Below are 15,707 nucleotides of genomic sequence, written 5' to 3' on the forward strand. Positions count from 1 at the left end.
TACCAGCCAGGGTTGATTACATCTGATGGAACTCAGTCCTTAAGGGACGTTTTACAGCACCTTTTTGATCAATGTGAAACCAGAGTGTGTGTGAGGGTAGATTGTGTCTGCTAGCTTGCAGCACATGTGTGTGTACGCTTGCGGTGCACATGCAATGTAGTCATTTTGCTGTAATCACATATTTATCAGATACGATTATTTGCTTAAAATAGATGCAAGGAAATCACACAGGTTACTCCTATAGAACCGATGAAGATGTAGGAATGTCATAGGAGAAAATTAAATGAATCTATCATGTTTCTCTTGGGGAGAGAAAGGAGGGTGGGGTATTATTATTCCTCTGTGCCTGTGTGTGTGGCCTCTGGCTCAGATACTAGGATAACATGTGCATCAGTGGATCTGGAGGGAAGCTATCCAGTGCTATCTGTACTGTCAGGCCCTGATACACACAGCTGCAGTATGGCCAGAGGGCACAGATAGCTCTGAAGACATCCAGCAGTCTGCTGTACAGCGCAGTGTGCTGTACAGAGCAGTGTGCTGTACAGAGCAGTGTGCTGTACAGCGCAGTCTGCTGTACAGAGCAGTCTGTCTGCTGTACAGAGCAGTGTGCTGTACAGCGCAGTGTGCTGTACAGAGCAGTCTGTTGTACAGCGCAGTGTGCTGTACAGAGCAGTCTGTTGTACAGAGCAGTCTTCTGTACAGAGCAGTCTGTCTGCTGTACAGAGCAGTGTGCTGTACAGAGCAGTCTGTTGTACAGAGCAGTCTGCTGTACAGAGCAGTCTGTCTGCTGTACAGAGCAGTGTGCTGTACAGCGCAGTGTGCTGTACAGAGTAGTCTGTTGTACAGCGCAGTGTGCTGTACAGAGCAGTCTGTTGTACAGAGCAGTGTGCTGTACAGAGCATACTGCTTTGCACAGCACACTGCTGGACGTCTTCTGTGCCCTCTGGCCACACTGCAGCTGCACAGCAGAGAACACAGGAGAGAATGAGCACAGTAGAGAGTGAGGGATGGAAAGAGAAAGTGAGAGAGAGAAAGTGAGAAGAGTGAGGGTTGTTGCCTTTGAGCAACAGATGACATGTCTCCCTCCCCGTCTCTTAAGTGTGTGTGTGTGTGTGTGTGTGTGAGTGTGTGTGTGAGTGTGTGAGTGAGTGAATGAGCTCAGAGGGCTGCCTTCAGCCTCTCCATTCTCCTGTTTGGAGAAGTAGTGTCATGATTTGAATCGTGTCTCCGTCGTCTTGGTAAGCCAGATGCTGTTCTAGACTGTGACAGTCCAGCATCGACAGGAAAACTCAGGCCGGAGAGGTCTGGATGATGTGTTTCCTGTCCTGCTGCCTGTCGGAGTCCTCAGACAGCAGATGTGTGACAGTGTGTGTGTTTGTTTCTGTCTCGAGTTCAGGTTCAACTTGTGGGTTTTTGTTTGTTTCTGGGTCTGTGATGTGTGTTTTGTGCATTCTATGTGGTGTAGTCTATGTGGTGTGTATGTATGTATGTGAGGGAAAGAAAGAGAGGGGTTGGATTTTAGTGTGTCAGTTGTTTGGAGTTGCCCTTGAACAATAGCTCTATTCTGTCCTGGGTCTCAGGAGAGGCAGCAGTGCTCCCTGTGCCAGGAGGCTTGGGTTTCCACAGCCACCTGGAGTCCAGAGCACAGGAATGTTATTGTTCCTTCTGCCCACAACCGGATCACTCACTAACACTCACTCGCTCATGCACACGCACACACACACTGCACACACTTCTGTACACACACTGTAAAACACTGCACAAGCCAGCAGACTGAGAAAGAGAGTTCACACCATGCTTCCTGGAAGCGCAGACCCGTGTATCTCCTACTGTCCAGAGACTGGCAGAGTAGCTGTGCCAACCTGCATGCCTGTGTTTACCCCCCCAGACCCAGCACCCAGGCTTGAGACACAGGGTCTTCTCAGGTTAGATATTATTGGCTGGCACAATCAAGGATGGCACCATCAAGGATGGCATAGAGAAGTCATTACAGACCTGTAATGACTAACCCTAACCCTGTAATGACTGGCTTGTATTTCCTTTTTACTGGGTTTGTACTGGATTTACGGATGCTACCTTTTTTGGCGGCCGGCCATCGATTGTTAGCGGTGTATTGTAGCTATCATACGGCCCAAAACTATTGATCATTTTTGCTCTCTCTGTCTTCAGTTCCTCTGGTATGACCACAGTTATGTGTTTCTTGTGATGTGCAGGCCAGTCAGACTCCTTCATCTGACACACTGGATGTTACTGAGCAGTGATATCAGATAGCAGCACTAGCTACCTCACAGAGAGGGAGGGAGGAGGATGCAGGAGAGGAGGCAGCTACCTCACAGAGAGGGAGGGAGGAGGATGCAGGAGAGGAGGCAGCTACCTCACAGAGAGGGAGGGAGGAGGATGCAGGAGAGGAGGCAGCTACCTCACAGAGAGGGAGGAGGATGCAGGAGAGGAGGCAGCTACCTCACAGAGAGGGAGGGAGGAGGATGCAGGAGAGGAGGCAGCTACCTCACAGAGAGGGAGGGAGGAGGATGCAGGAGAGGAGGCAGCTACCTCACAGAGAGGGAGAGAGGAGGATGCAGGAGAGGAGGCAGTTGGGTGTCAGCACCGTGTTGCAGAGTTTACTAAGTGTCTGAAATTGTCATTTGTAATGTGTGCGTGTGTGTCCATCCTCTGAGGGCTCACTAGAGTTGAAGAAAAGTGGGTCAATCAGGGCTACTGACAACCATGTACAGTTGCTTGGTCAAGAACCAGCACACAGCAACACAGCAGCAACCTGCTTGGTCAAAAACCAACACACACTCTACCATGCACACACACACATGCACATACAGTTTTGAGCTTGTGTGTATCTGGAGTGTGTGTTTGAAAGTTGAACTCTTGACACCAACACCCTGATGCCTAGTCTTCAACCTTATAGTCTAGTCCTCAACCTTATAGTCTAGTCCTCAACCTTATAGTCTAGTCCTCAACCTTATAGTCTAGTCCTCAACCTTATAGTCTAGTCCTCAACCTTATAGTCTAGTCCTCAACCTTATAGTCTAGTCCTCAACCTTATAGTCTAGTCCTCAACCTTATAGTCTAGTCCTCAACCTTATAGTCTAGTCCTCAACCTTATAGTCTAGTCCTCAACCTTATAGTCTAGTCTTCAACCTTATAGTCTAGTCCTCAACCTTATAGTCTAGTCCTCAACCTTATAGTCTAGTCTTCAACCTTATAGTCTAGTCCTCAACCTTATAGTCTAGTCCTCAACCTTATAGTCTAGTCCTCAACCTTATAGTCTAGTCCTCAACCTTATAGTCTAGTCCTCAACCTTATAGTCTAGTCCTCAACCTTATAGTCTAGTCTTCAACCTTATAGTCTAGTCCTCAACCTTATAGTCTAGTCCTCAACCTTATAGTCTAGTCCTCAACCTTATAGTCTAGTCTTCAACCTTATAGTCTAGTCCTCAACCTTATAGTCTAGTCTTCAACCTTATAGTCTAGTCCTCAACCTTATAGTCTAGTCCTCAACCTTATAGTCTAGTCCTCAACCTTATAGTCTAGTCTTCAACCTTATAGTCTAGTCCTCAATCTTATAGTCTAGTCCTCAACCTTATAGTCTAGTCCTCAACCTTATAGTATAGTCTTCAACCTTATAGTCTAGTCCTCAACCTTATAGCCGAGATGTTATAGCCTTGTCCTCAAACTTATAGTCTAGTTCTTATAGCCTAGTCCTCAACCTTATAGCCTAGTCCTTATAATCTAGTCTTCAACCTAATAGCCTAGTCCTTATAGTCTAGTCTTCAACCTTATAGCCTAGTCCTTATAGCCTAGTCCTCAACCTTATAGTGTAGTCCTTAGTCTAGTCCTCAACCTTCTAGCCTAGATGTTGTAGCCTAGTCCTCAAACTTATAGCCAAGTCCTACAGTCTAGTCCTCAGCCTTCTAGCCTAGATGTTGTAGCCTAGTCCTCAAACCTATAGCCTAGTCCTTATAGCCTAGTCCTCAAGCTTATAGCCTAGTCCTCAACCTTATAGTCTAGTCCTCAACCTTCTAGCCTAGTCTTCAACCTTATAGTCTAGTCCTTATAGTCTAGTCTTCAACCTTATAGCCTAGTCCTTATAGTCTAGTCCTCAACCTTCTAGCCTAGTCCTTATAGCCTAGTCCTTATAGTCTAGTCCTTATAGCCTAGTCTTCAACCTTATAGCCTAGTCCTTATAGTCTAGTCCTTATAGCCTAGACCTTATAGTCTAGTCTTCAACCTTATAGCCTAGTTTTTATAGTCTAGTCCTCAACCTTCTAGTCTAGTCTTCAACCTTATAGCCTAGTCCTTATAGTCTAGTCTTCAACCTTATAGTCTAGTCCTTATAGCCTAGTCCTCAACCTTATAGCCTAGTCCTCAACCTTATAGTCTAGTCCAGGGGTCTCCAACCCTGTTCCTGGAGAGCTAACTGCCTGTAGGTTTTTGGTCCAACACAAATATTCACACCTGATTCTAATAATTGGCTGGTTTATCAGGTAACTACTGTCAAATCAGGTGGGATTCAGCTCAGTGTATGATCTCCATTATTTCACTTGTTCTGACTGATTGATAAGGTTTATTGTGACTGTGAGATAGTGTGTGACTGTTGGGACAGCAGCCAGTCAGGCTCCCAGCGACAAGCCATTCAAGTCTCTCCAGTCACTTTCAGCAACATTATTATATTATCACTTCAACCAACTGTCGGCTGTGTTTGACCCGCCTACTCCTAGCTGCGTGTGTTCCTCTTCCAGCATCTACTCCAGTAGGAGATGTGGCACCCCCCACAGGAAAAACATGGTTTCCATGGTAACTGGCCCCCACACCCCCCGGCCCCCACTTCTGCTGTAGAGGAAATGGAATGTGTCCAGTTTCTGCTGACACATGGAATACTCAATCTCTCTCTCTCTCTCTCTCTCTCCTCTCTCTCTCTCTCTCTCTCTCTCTCTCTCTCTCTCTCTCTCTCTCTCTCTCTCTCTCTCTCTCTCTCTCTCTCTCTCTCTCTCTCTCTCTCTCCTCTCCTCTCTCTCTCTCTCTCTCTCTCTCTCTCTCCCTGTCTCTCTCTCTCCCCCGTCTCTCTCTCTCTCTCCCCCGTCTCTCTCTCTCTCCCCCCTGTCTCTCTCTCTCTCATACACCTCTATATTGAAGTTGTTGTCTATATTGCATTTCCAGTTCTCTGTGTGTTTGAGGGCATCTGTGTCAACAGATAGTATGTGATGGTGAACCGTGTGTGTTGGCTGGTTTCCTGCTGAGCTGGTTGAGTCGAGATATTCGGGCGCAGACTGGATTTATAGGGATAACTGGGAGTAGAGATGCACTATTCTACTCTCACTCTTGAGATCAGAGATAGACGAGGCCCACGCACACCAACACACACAGATCAAAATATACAGTCACTCAGAAAATACTGAAAATGAAGAGGGGGAGAAGGAGAGGTAAAAGAAAGAGAGAGCAGATGTTTGGATGGACCATGATCCTGAATGAAAGCTCCACTGTGATTTCCAGGTCTGTAATCAGAAGACATGTTCAACCAATGGAACACCCCTCAGCCCTGGGTAACCCTGACCCAGGAACACCCCCCAGCCCTGGGTAACCCTGACCCAGGAACACCCCCCAGCCCTGGGTAACCCTGACCCAGGAACACCCCCCAGCCCTGGGTAACCCTGACCCAGGAACACCCCCCAGCCCTGGGTAACCCTGACCCAGGAACACCCCCCAGCTCTGGGTAACCCTGACCCAGGAACACCCCCTAGCCCTGGGTAACCCTGATCCAGGAACAGTCCTTCATGTAGGACTGGCTGCCTGGCCGGTTTAGAGCCATCTCTGGATGTTATCTAGAACTCTGCCTCTGTTTGCTGCCTCACAGCTTCCCCACCCAGTGTGTGTGTGGGTACTTTCTCTGAGAGAAGTTGTCTAACCCCGGTTGTTTTGATACGACATATTTACCCTCACTGCTGGTGGACTGCAGAACAACGGGGCCCATTGTGCTTGTGTCTGTGTTTTTTAAGCCATCAGAAATCCATTCTGTGTGCCACAAATGTCAGACTCGCTCTGTGTACGTTGTGTTTGGGGGGCGCAGAGGGCACGGTGTGTGTGTGTGTGTGTGCGTGCAGGCCTACGCGTAATCCGCTCCTTGCTCAGATGTGGGTCAGAAGCCTCAACTTTGAGGGCAGAGAGAGAGGGGGGGGGGGGAGAGAGAGGAGGGTTTAGAGAGAGGGGGGGGGGAGAGGGGGAGGGGGGAGAGAGAGGAGGGGGAGGGGGAGAGAGAGAGGAGGGGGAGAGAGAGGGGGGGGGGGAGGGAGAGGTGGGGGAGAGAGAGGAGGGGGAGGGATAGAGAGCAGGGGGGAGAGAGGGGGGGGAGAGAGGAGGGGGGGAGAGAGAGGAAGGGGAGGGAGAGGAGGGGAAGGAGAGAGGAGGGGGAGGGGGGAGAGAGAGAGGAGGGGGAGAGAGAGAGATGGGGGGAGAGAGGGGTTAGGGAGAGGGAGAGGAGAACCGAAGAGGGAAGGAGGATGGGGTACATGGAGGAGGAGAGATGGAGAGAAGAAAGGATATGGAGGGAGAGAGGAGGGAGGACAGAGGGAAAGTTGCTGTCTCTGAATCACTGAACTGGCTTGAGATCCACAGTCTAACAACCTATTACATTTTTACATTTAGTCATTTAGCAGACGCTCTTATCCAGAGCGACTTACAGTAAGTACAGGGACATTCCCCCCGAAGCAAGTAGGGTGAAGTGCCTTGCCCAAGGACACAACGTCATTTGGCACGGCTGGGAATCGAACTGGTAACCTTCAGATTACTAGCCCGACTCCCTCACCGCTCAGCCATCTGACTCCCTATTAGTCCATTCCAGACTTAAATTGAGACAGCAAGAATGTATTACAAAAGTACGTTATTGATTGTGACTGATTTAACCTAAAGGTCTATCCACACTAAAACTAGAAACTATACAATTAATGGGAACATTTGGATGTTTGTTGTTAGTTACAGTTGTCACAGTGTGGGCACTCCTTCAGTCAAGTCTTGGAGAGAGCTAGAATTAGAAATGACAACTTCCAGAACAATATTTATTGCCTAGTCTTTAAATAAAAATTGTAGAAAAAAGGGTCAGACAATCCTTTGTTATTGTGTGTGTGTGTCTGTATTTGTGTGTGTGGAGCTTAGGACATTGAGTGAGAAACAGCTAAATGAAATATTGATACTGTTCTAATTGATGGGTTGTGAAGTGTGTATCTCTGTCTGCCTGTGCCTGTCTGTCTTAAATGTGCATTTTACGACAACTGATTGGCTGATTAGTGCCTCCTTTTTATACAGCCTCATATAACACAGCAAGTTCAATGGGCCCTAAGGACAGAAGAGAGAGAGACAGACTGAGAGAGAGACTGAGAGACAGACTGAGAGAAAGACAGGCATAGAGACAGAGGGAGAGAGGAGAGAGACAGAGGGAGAGAGGAGAGACAGGGACTAAGAGAGAGACAGAGGGGGAGAGAGACTAAGGGAGAGACAGGGTGAGGTGTGAGGAAAGAGGTGGCAAACAGCAGCAGGACCTGAGAGGCTGAATGTAGGCCCTGATCCTGTTAGAGAAGGGGGACAGAGCACAGGGGAATATGGAAGCAGGAACAAGATTGTTCAGCAGCAGATGTCGGGGGGGGGGGGGGGGTTAGGACTGTGTATGCAGGATACAGAGAGGGCGAGTGTGTGTGCGAGTGTGTGTGCGAGTGTGTGTTGTCATCAGTGTCATGGCGGTTCCAGTGTCTCTAGCAGCTTGCTTCCTCTTGCTCCTCTCTCCGTAAACAGGAAGCACATTTCTCTCTTTGTCTGTCTTTCTTACTCTATCTCTCTCTCTCTCTCTCTCTCTTTATCTCTCCGAGGTCCCTCTTGTCCAATAGGAAGATGGTCATTATTACCAACATATTCCAGGGTCCACCCTCCAGGACAGAACATTGATCTCCCTCTCTCTCCCCTCTCTCTCCCCTCTCTCTCCCCTCCCTCTCCCCCTCCCTCTCCCCTCTCTCTCCAGATCTCCAACCTTCCCTGTATTCCTCTTGCTGTTCCCATTCTCCCTGTTTGACCCCACAGGGAGCTTTTCCTGGATGCCTTGGAAGGATCACTGACTACTGCTCTCCCTCTCTTCTCTCCATCTCTCCTCTCCCTCTCCATGTTTCTCCTGTGTGTGTGTGTATATATGGTGTGTGTATGGTGTGTGGGAGAGGCTAGGGTTACTAACACTAACCCTATAGCTACATACTAGCTACATATATGCTGTGACATTGTGGTGATTTCCTCATGGTCAGACAGCTGCCTGAGGAACTCCTTCTTGACTCCATTTATCTCTCTCCTTCTTCCATCTCTCTATTCTCTCTATTCCTGCTTTCTCTGTCTCCCTCTGGCTAATTGTGTAAAGAGTCTAGTTTGATATACGTGTTAACCTCTCCCCACCCCTCCTCACTTTTATCCAGACAGAATGGAAACCGGCCTATGTGAGGGAGTGATGGAGGAGGAGAATGGGGAAGGGAGGGTGTGTGTGCTGTGGGAATTATTGGTTGAGTAGGCAGAAAGTGAGAGGAAAGGAGGAAGAGAAGGATGGAGAGAGAGATGGAGGGGGAGAGAGAGGGGTGGCAGAATGGAGAGAGGGATGGGTGGAAGGAGGGAGGGAGGGAGGGAGGGAGGGAGGGAGGGAGGGACAGACAGAGAGAGAGAGAGAGAGAGAGAGAGAGAGAGAGAGAGAGAGAGAGAGAGAGAGAGAGGGAGGTAGGTAGGTAGGAGGTGCTGTCATGGAGACAGAGTGATGTCACAGGGTGAAGGTATTTGTTTGACACAAACACAGTGAACACACAGCTGTTAAGGCCAGTAAACATTGCCGTGGTTTGGTTTTCGCTCTAATATGTTTGCCTTCAGTTCAGCTTGGTGCTCATGGCTCACCTCTGTGTGTTACTCTGATCCTCACCCCAACGTTTGTGTTCTGTCAGTACGTCATCACTGCTGGTCTTGGGCTGGGCTGACTGGGCTTGGGTCAAAATGCCTGTCTCCATCCATGAGTTGCAATATGTCTAGTGTGTCCCAATGAGTGTGTGTGTGTGTGTTGCATGATACAGATCTGTGACTGTCTCATAATATAGATCTTCTCTCACTTGTACTCTGGAGGGTTAGTATCCTCTGAAACTGTAAATTCTCTCAATACCTAGTGTGTGTGTGTGTGTGTACATGTGTGTATGTGTCTGTCTAGATGTGTGTGTGTGTGTAGCCATCCCAGTGAGGATACCTGCATTGCTGCATGGTCTTCTACATTACTACATAGTAGCCATGGTGACGCCAGGGTATACATACTGCCAGTGTTCTGTTTCTAACACACGCACACACACACACACACAGGCTGGCAGGCCAAAGCCCCTCTAGAATAGACTGATGTATTGGCAGTAAGTAACTCACACATACACATATTGACTCTCTGTTGGATTTTTCAGAAGCCGCTGATTAATCCTCTAAAATGAGCAGTGTTGAGATCTCTGAAGTCGTCTGTCTCTCCCTCCCTCGCTGTTTCTTTCCTCTATCCCTCTCCCTATAGATAGACGGATATATGGACAGACAGACGGATAGATAGATAGGTAGATCATATTCTCTCTTTGGTGTTGTTTAGTCTTGTATCTAAATAACCACAAATCTGTCTGCTCTCCAACTCTGAAAGACTAGAATGACGCGTTTCCTGTCAGAAAGGGAAGTGGACCAGTGTGTGCATGGTAACCTGTGTAGTGACACTGCTGTGTGTGTGTGTGTCAGGGTGTGTATGTGTCAGGGTTGTTCAGGAAGTGTGTGTGGGCCTGTAGTGAGTCAGTCCTCCTCTCTTCTTTCTCTCCGTGGTCAGGGGTTGGCTCGCTCGCTCGTGGAGAGAGAGAGAGTGTGTATTACTGGTATTGTGTCTCATGATGTTGGGATTTAACACTGCAGAAGGCATTTCTTTCTAACTTCCTGTGACTGCGACGCAGTATCGGTATCGATACCCATCCCTGGTGTGTAGGAAAGAGTCAGTGGAGGATCATCCTCTTCAGTGACATTTCTTAAAATTATAAATTGTGAACATTTTTAAAAGTTACACATTTTAGATAAAACCATACTAAATATATTAATATGTCACATATACATTTATTAAAATACACAATATTGAACTGAAGGTTTTCGGTAACTCAACAGCACTGTCTGTGACAGAACCATGGTACATCCTGAGGGTTAGGGTTACATGGTACATCCTGAGGGTTAGGGTTAGAGGGTACATCCTGAGGGTTAGGGTTACATGGTACATCCTGAGGGTTAGGGTTAGAGGGTACATCCTGAGGGTTAGGGTTACATGGTACATCCTTAGGGCTAGAGGGTATATCCCGAGGGTTAGGGTTACATGGTACATCCTGAGGGTTAGGGTTAGAGGGTACATCCTGAGGGTTAGGGTTAGAGGGTTCATCCTGAGGGTTAGGGTTACATTTACATTACATTTAGTCATTTAGCAGACGCTCTTATCCAGAGCGACTTACAGTAAGTACAGGGACATTCCCCTGAGGCAAGTAGGGTGAAGTGCCTTGCCCAAGGACACAACGTCATTTGGCACGGCTGGGAATCGAACTGGCAACCTTCTGATTACTAGCCCGACTCCCTCACCGCTCAGCCATCTGACTCCCAGAGGGTACATCCTGAGGGTTAGGGTTAGAGGGTACATCCTGAGGGTTAGAGGGTACATCCTGAGGGTTAGGGTTACATGGTACATCCTGAGGGTTAGGGTTAGAGGGTACATCCTGAGGGTTAGAGCGTACGTCCTAGTTGAACAAGTTACAGTTAAACAATTAAACAACATGAACTTCAAAAAGTGCAAGGGTGTACCTGTGGGAAAAAAAGCAAGCGACAAAAATATATTACACCGCAAGTACAAAAGTGTTAAGTTTTTAATAATTGCGTTGCATGAGATTTAAGGTGTGCGCCCCTACATTTTTTGACTGTTCCCCTAAAGTTTTCAGTTAGGGGCTACAGTCTCTTAGTAAAAAAAGTTAGTCTGGAGCCCTGAATAGTGTGTGTGTGTGTGTGTGGGTATACAAGGGTGTATGTGTTTGTATACTATGGTGTGTGTATACTAGTGTGTGTATGTGTTCTAGGGTGGATGTTTGATGTGTACTAGGGTGGATGTGTACTAGGGTGGATGTATACTAGGGTGTGTGTATCTTTGTACAGACTGTAGACTAAGCCTTTTATCTATTTCCAGGGAACATGTTTGAGTGACAGGCGAAGGAGGAAGTGGGATCTCTGAAGCTCCTCCCCTTGCTGGTGGAGCCCCTGCACATCTGGATCAGAGACCCCTTTTCTCTGCTAAACAGGTACCACATCTCTGCTGCAACTTGGGACTTGTAGTCCTAAGCACTCATGGCTCACTGACAGACTTGTAGTCCTATGGTGGACATGTAGGCTAACTCATGTTGAAGCACCTGTTGAGTATTGACCTGTGGGCACAGGCCTAATTGGCAGAGATGTGTTGGTAACTGAGTTTGGTCGATGTGTGTGTGTGTGAGAGTATTTGTGTGTAATTAGTTTGATGTCATTCATTCCATTCGAGTGGCTGGGTGACCTGATGGCCTCTCTGGTGTCTTCATGACACACTGTGTGTCCATCTGGACGTGCGTGTGTACCTGCGTGTGCATGTGTGGTTATGCATTTTGCACAAGCCCTCAGAGACACACTGTTATGGAGAGAGATATGTCTAAAAAGTATTCGTAAATGCAAGTACCATGATCCACAAATGTTTCACGATTTACAAATGTGTTTTGCGATCCACAAAAACAAAATTCTTCCTCGTGATTTGTAAGTTGGCATTTACATAAATGTGCTATTACATGTACACATAGATGTCCATTTGTAAATATATCTGTTTGTAATTTCTTAAAATACTTAACATTTCGTGTGTGCATTTCTCATGATCTGTCATTTGTAAATCTACAATTCGCGTGTGAAGTGTTGAATCTGCATCTGTGGATCGCCCAATACACGTGTGCAATCCTTCTTCCTATGACGTAATTTTGAGACATTCTGTTCGGTCTTTTGCGATCCACACACAAATAGCTTTTTGATCCACAAACCCAACCCCCCCCCCCCTTTCGACAGTGCCATCCGGTAGGTGGCAGTGTTGTCCTCTGCCCACCGGCTTTCCTTTGACTGAGCTATTAGCCCGAAAGCTAACGTTAGGCTAGCAAGATTCAAAGGCAATAACATTGTGTACGGTTGACAAACAGTAAATATAATTGTACAGTATGTTTGACAAGAAGATTTGCTAGCTAACCAGCCATGTCACTGTCCCAAAATCAATATACACTTTTTTACGAATAAAGTATCGGCCATATAGCTCCACTAGTACTAGGCTACACGTAACCGCTCATCTCATATCCCATTTGCTATTTACCTCGCTCCACAGGCTGCGGCCGTACTGTAGCGTAGAACTAGTATATGGCCGAAAGGCCTACTTTGTTTGTGAAAATCTTGATATTGATTTTGGGACAGTGACATGGGTGGTTAGCTAGCAAATCTTCTTGTCAAACATACTGTAAAATTATATTTACTGTAAAATTATATTTACAGTGCCACCTACCGGATGGCACTGTCGAAAGGGGGGGGGGGTTGTGTTTGTGGATCAGGGTTACGTCATAGGAAGAAGGATTGCACGCGTGTATTGGGCGATCCACAAATGCAGATTCAACACTTCATACGCGAATTGTAGATTTACAAATGACAGACCATGAGAAATGCACACACGAAATGTTAAGTATTTTAAGAAATTACAAACGATATATTTAGGAATGGACATCGATGTGTACAAATCATAGGACATGTATGTAAATGCAAACTTACAAATCACGAGTAAGAATTTTGTTTTTGTGGATCGCAAAACACATTTGTAAATCGTGAAACATTTGTTGATCATGGTACTTGCATTTACGAATACTTTTGAGACATATCTCTCTCCATACACTGTGGCCCAATTAGGAGTTGTTAAAAGAGCAATTATACTGGCGTCATGGAGACTGGGGGGAGCGGCAAGAAAAATAGGGTTTATAAGGGCTGACTGTGTGTGTGTGTGGCCTGGTCTGTGTGTGTGTGTGTGTGGCCTGGTCTGTGTGTGTGTGTGTGTGGCCTGGTCTGTGTGTGTGTGTGTGTGTGTGTGGCCTGGTCTGTGTGTGTGTGTGGCCTGGTCTGTGTGTGTGTGTGTGTGTGTGTGTGGCCTGGTCTGTGTGTGTGTGTGGCCTGGTCTGTGTGTGTGTGTGTGTGGCCTGGTCTGTGTGTGTGGCCTGGTCTGTGTGTGCGTGTGTGTGTGTGTGTGGCCTGGTCTGTGTGTGTGTGTGGCCTGGTCTGTGTGTGTGTGTGTGTGGCCTGGTCTGTGTGTGTGTGTGGCCTGGTCTGTGTGTGTGTGTGTGGCCTGGTCTGTGTGTGTGTGTGTGGCCTGGTCTGTGTGTGTGTGTGGCCTGGTCTGTGTGTGTGTGGCCTGGTCTGTGTGTGTGTGTGTGTGTGTGGCCTGGTCTGTGTGTGTGTGTGGCCTGGTCTGTGTGTGTGTGTGTGTGTGTGGCCTGGTCTGTGTGTGTGTGTGTGTGGCCTGGTCTGTGTGTGTGTGTGTGGCCTGGTCTGTGTGTGTGTGTGTGTGGCCTGGTCTGTGTGTGTGTGGCCTGGTCTGTGTGTGTGTGGCCTGGTCTGTGTGTGTGTGTGTGTGGCCTGGTCTGTGTGTGTGTGTGTGGCCTGGTCTGTGTGTGTGGCCTGGTCTGTGTGTGTGTGTGTGTGTGGCCTGGTCTGTGTGTGTGTGGCCTGGTCTGTGTGTGTGTGTGTGTGGCCTGGTCTGTGTGTGTGTGGCCTGGTCTGTGTGTGTGTGTGTGTGTGGCCTGGTCTGTGTGTGTGTGTGTGGCCTGGTCTGTGTGTGTGTGTGTGGCCTGGTCTGTGTGTGTGTGTGTGGCCTGGTCTGTGTGTGTGTGTGTGTGTGTGTGTGGCCTGGTCTGTGTGTGTGTGTGTGTGGCCTGGTCTGTGTGTGTGTGTGTGTGGCCTGGTCTGTGTGTGTGTGTGTGTGGCCTGGTCTGTGTGTGTGTGGCCTGGTCTGTGTGTGTGTGTGTGTGGCCTGGTCTGTGTGTGTGTGTGGCCTGGTCTGTGTGTGTGTGTGGCCTGGTCTGTGTGTGTGTGTGGCCTGGTCTGTGTGTGTGTGTGGCCTGGTCTGTGTGTGTGTGTGGCCTGGTCTGTGTGTGTGTGTGTGGCCTGGTCTGTGTGTGTGTGTGGCCTGGTCTGTGTGTGTGTGTGTGTGTGGCCTGGTCTGTGTGTGTGTGTGTGTGTGTGGCCTGGTCTGTGTGTGTGTGTGGCCTGGTCTGTGTGTGTGTGTGTGGCCTGGTCTGTGTGTGTGTGTGTGTGGCCTGGTCTGTGTGTGTGTGTGTGTGTGTGTGGCCTGGTCTGTGTGTGTGTGTGGCCTGGTCTGTGTGTGTGTGTGTGTGTGGCCTGGTCTGTGTGTGTGTGTGGCCTGGTCTGTGTGTGTGTGTGTGTGGCCTGGTCTGTGTGTGTGTGTGGCCTGGTCTGTGTGTGTGTGTGTGTGGCCTGGTCTGTGTGTGTGTGTGGCCTGGTCTGTGTGTGTGTGTGTGTGGCCTGGTCTGTGTGTGTGTGTGTGGCCTGGTCTGTGTGTGTGTGTGTGGCCTGGTCTGTGTGTGTGTGTGGCCTGGTCTGTGTGTGTGTGTGGCCTGGTCTGTGTGTGTGTGTGTGTGGCCTGGTCTGTGTGTGTGTGTGTGGCCTGGTCTGTGTGTGTGTGGTCTGGTCTGTGTGTGTGTGTGTGGCCTGGTCTGTGTGTGTGTGTGGCCTGGTCTGTGTGTGTGTGTGGCCTGGTCTGTGTGTGTGTGTGTGTGTGGCCTGGTCTGTCTGTGTGTGTGGCCTGGTCTGTGTGTGTGTGTGTGGCCTGGTCTGTGTGTGTGTGTGTGGCCTGGTCTGTGTGTGTGTGTGTGGCCTGGTCTGTGTGTGTGTGTGTGTGGCCTGGTCTGTGTGTGTCTGCGGGGTCCCCCCCTACTACATATTGATTTGGGGCTAAAGTGATTGAAGTGTTTCATTCCTCTATGAACTGGCCCAGACGTTGCATTGGTCATCCATCTACTTTAGGGCTCTTTCAGCCTCTGTGGGCATTTTTCTCATGCGTTCTTTTACTCAGTGACTCAACAGAAACACACACTCTACAAACTACATAGAAGCTGGTGTGTGTGTGGTGTGTGTGTGTGTGTGTGTGTGACTTCAGATCCTTGGCCTTGACGTCTTCCTGTAAAACTTGTTGAGCCTATTCTAGGTCTGCTGACACACACATGCTGTGCTTTGATGTTGGTGTTGTGGCAAAGTTATGTTTTATAGCTCATCAGACTGAATATCTGGCAGGTAATATGAGGTGTTACAGAGCCATTTCCGCACAAACACACACTCACACGCAGACACCCACACACACCCACACGCAGACACACACACAGTCACACAAAGACACACACACTCACACACGCAGTCAGAAGGGAGGTTCCACTCAAATTGTGAAACTCTTGTTTCTCTCCGCCTCTAAGCAGTTCTGCCAAGTGGTTGGGCAATCTCTATAGAGAGGGATAAAGTCTGTAGAGGATGAGAGGACATGGAGAGGGGGAGCTGGATGGAGGGAGTGGGAGATGGAGGGAGGGAGGAAGGGGGAGATGGAGGGAG

The 15,707-nt window shown here is 48.4% G+C and overlaps 1 protein-coding gene across 2 annotated transcripts in view; it reads left to right on the forward strand.

The window, feature by feature from the left end:
* Positions 1-15,707, forward strand: part of galnt1 (UDP-N-acetyl-alpha-D-galactosamine:polypeptide N-acetylgalactosaminyltransferase 1) — a 33,156-nt gene that overhangs the window by 2,003 nt on the left and 15,446 nt on the right. For both annotated transcript variants that reach the window (XR_010876749.1, XM_067237877.1), the window contains exon 2: positions 11,236-11,347. The gene's annotated coding sequence lies outside the window, so the exon portion shown is untranslated. The remainder of the gene's footprint in view (positions 1-11,235; positions 11,348-15,707) is intronic.

This window comes from Osmerus mordax, chromosome 6 (assembly GCF_038355195.1).
Source record: "Osmerus mordax isolate fOsmMor3 chromosome 6, fOsmMor3.pri, whole genome shotgun sequence".
NCBI classification, from domain to species: Eukaryota; Metazoa; Chordata; class Actinopteri; order Osmeriformes; family Osmeridae; genus Osmerus; species Osmerus mordax.